Genomic DNA, 3,543 nt, shown 5'->3' with positions numbered 1-3,543 from the left:
AATCTATTAAAGATTTCTGACTTTTCCTTGAGAAAGTAGACCCAACATCTTGTTGCATACTAGATTGAACCATTTATAGTTCAAGTTTGTGCATAAGCCTAAACATCAAAGTGTGTCAAGTTAAGAGTACCTCTTGCTCTAGTTGGTCCTTTTCCAAAACTAGCTATAGCTTAACATGCTTCACAAACGTTTCCAATAATTCTAAGTCAGGAATTTCAATTGCCATATTTTGATTTCTGAGTTGTCATGTCCATATCTTTTATTCCATAAATTTGGATGAGGCATTTTCTCAAATACTCATTTGACATTGATGGCTAAATACCACACTCAATTATTCATGCACTGTGAATTCAAAGCTAAAGCTCATGAAGAAACTATGAACCAAGATAGAAATTTGATATATCAGACAAACCAAAACACGTCAATTATCTCATCTAAATGAGCTCATCCCAACCGGGCTTGTTGCTCTTACAAAACATATCAAATGGTTACAAAGGCTCTCACACTGTAAAGATGACAATCTTCCATAGCTTATAGCATCACGTAACCGTTAAGAGAGACCGCCTTGTCTCGTGCTTGCCAACAGATCCCAAACCTTCAACCTCTATCTCTTTGGAGATGCCAAAGGTTGCATGTCCTCCCTGAAATTGTGGAGGTCGACTCTCATGGAACTGCCAAGAGAACACAAAATGGGGGTAGCTCGTTGTCTTCTCTAACTACCTAGCCACTTGCATGCAAGGAAGCCACATGGACACTCACCACGTCTAGCCACACAGATCACCCTAACTATATAGAAGACCCTATGAGGATGACCACTAACTAACTCCAACAATTCCCCCCTCAGCCGAAATGAGGGAGAAAGATTGACTGTGTAAACAAGACAACTACTTAAGAAAATGTTTCGACTAGTGCTCACAAAGAGCAACATCAACATTATGCTCACAAATAGCTTCAACATCAACATTTCACAAAGAGCTTGACAAAAACTTCTCATCAGACAAAGAGCCAAACAAGATTGCTCACAACAAGCACGACTCATTTAAAAGGCAAAATCCTGATCATGGAGGTGATCGACCTCGGCTAGCATAGTAGTTTCATTCTTTACCTAGTCTTCCACTGCTAATGCTTCATCTTTAGGTTTGTTTCAACTACTCATCAGGCTGCTTAGTGTAGCAATACTTCTCTATGTGTCCCTCGTTCCCACAGTAGTTGCACTTCTGAGTATCACGTGCTGTCTTCTTCTTTTTGTCAATGGCAGCATACACTTTGTTATCATACAATGAAATATTATTGAGCTTCTCCTAAGTTAGCAGCATCCCTACATAGTTGAGAAAGTCCATGTCATTATCGAGGCGCAATATACGAACTATCTCTCCATACTACTCTAGAGGTAAGCTTCTTAACAATATTGCCTTCTTGTCTTCATCCTCCAAGATCACTACGCTGCCTCAATAGAGCTTGCATGCAGTTCAAGAATACTCCCAGTGTCTCTGACTAGTTCATCTAAAGGTCAAATAAATCTTGATTTAGGCTCGACTTTGAGTGCTTCATACCAAACTCCGAAGAGTGTTGCCAGTGTTTGCCATTTTTTATGCTACCATAGCTTTCACGTTGAGATGATGGAAGTACTTAGGTCCTAGAGCTCTCCCCATGTAGCCTATTGCCTTCTCACCTTTCTGCTCCCAGACAGGAATCTTGCTAGTATTATGAGAGCGTTCCTTTAGTTTCTTCTCCGTGCCAACAACTATATGCCATAAATTTTTTTGCATGAAGAGCAATTGTGTGTCCACTTGCCATGACACAAAGTTCTTGCCATTGAAAGCCACCAATATAGCACCATGCTTATCCTTGTCCATCGTTACCACCTTGTGGGATTGAGGAGAGCTCAAAAACACGCCTCAGCTCTAGGACGTTGAGAGAGGATCTCTTCCTATGATCTTGATTTCTTCTCCACCTTCTTACAACCAGGGTGATCGACCACGTTTGAATAGCCTTCCTAAACATGCATGAACCACAATGTTTACTATCACGAAGAATCTCTGACAAAACTTTTGACCATGTGGCTTTCATACCACTAATGGCTAAATACCACACTTGATTATTCATGCTATTAAACAACTATGAATTCAAAGCTAAAGCTCATGAAGTAACTATGAACCGAGATAGAAATTTGATATATCAAAGAAATCAACACTTCAATTATCTCATCTAACTAAGCTCATCCCGACTGGGCTTATTGCTCTTATTACAAAACATATCAAATGGCCACAAAGGCTCTCACACAACCATCTACACACTCACACTACAAAAGATGACAAGATTCAATAGCTTATAGCATCACGTAACCACCAAGAGAGACCGCCTTGTCTCGTGCTTTCTAACAGCTCCTAAACCTTCAACCTCTAGCTTTGTGGAGATGCCAAAGGTCGCATGTCCTCCTTGAAATTGTGGAGGTCGACTCTCATGGGACCACTTGGAGAACACAAAATTAGGGCGGCTCGTTGTCTTCTCCAACTATGTAGCCAGCTGCATGTAAGGAAGCCACATGGACACTCACGTTTAACCAAACAAATCACCCTAACTATGTAGAGGACCCCATGAGGATGAGCACTAACTAACTTTAAAAGACAATGCATGCAGACTTGGTATGAGCCTATCATTTTGAATAAGCTTCCTCCTTTCACTACTTTTTTTGACAAGTTGATAACATTTGGATTTATCTTTGATAAGGCATTTATGTCCATCAAAGATAATTCTATAGTTGTCCTAAGTTTCTTGGTAAGTTTTGGACCATAGAATACATAATCTACTAATCCTCTCTTTCTTGGAAAATTATCCATGGGTACTTTGCCCTTTCTTTGAATAGGATTTGTTGTATTGTTAGTCATGTAGTAAATAAAAATATACATGTTTTCATTGTTGGTTTAACCATGACCTTACTCTTGTTGATTGGCATAATGACCATGAGCCTAATTTTGTGCATGATAATTTTCTCTTCGCCTGAAATTCCTATGTTGTTGTTTTAAAGTCCACCTGGATCATACTATTTCTTTCTACAATATCTTTCATAATGCCCAAATTTGTGACAATGTTTCATCGTATGCTTCACATATTTCTTAATGAATTGCAACTATCCTGAAAATTGCATCTATTGAAATTTGTGACAATGAACATATTTCTTAATGAATTGCATCTTCCTTAAAAAGGATAACAATGATGGTTGCAATAGTGTAGCAAGAAGATGCCAAACTCGAGGTGATGGGAAATTTGGCAATTCTATTGTGAAGGATGCGAGCAAAGGTTAGACAATAGACCTGACAGGCAACTTGACTACTATGTGTACATAGTATCCATACACAGTAGTGTGAGTGGGAGGTTGCAGAGAATGGCCATGTTGGTCCATTATAGGGCTTAAGAAAGGCTCGTAAGGGCTCAAAGCCCTTACTAAAGTCTTGGAACGGCCATGTAAGGAGTACTTTTTAGAGTACTTTAGCTCCAACATGCCAACATGCTACAACAGTCCTTGAAGAGTCTCCGCCAACA

Source organism: Dipteris shenzhenensis, chromosome 33, assembly GCF_047967505.1.
Source record: "Dipteris shenzhenensis isolate YYH24624 ecotype China chromosome 33, Dip_SZ_1.0, whole genome shotgun sequence".
Classification (NCBI taxonomy): Eukaryota; Viridiplantae; Streptophyta; class Polypodiopsida; order Gleicheniales; family Dipteridaceae; genus Dipteris; species Dipteris shenzhenensis.
The sequence above is the reverse complement of the archived record's forward strand: the minus strand, read 5'-3'. Positions refer to the sequence as shown.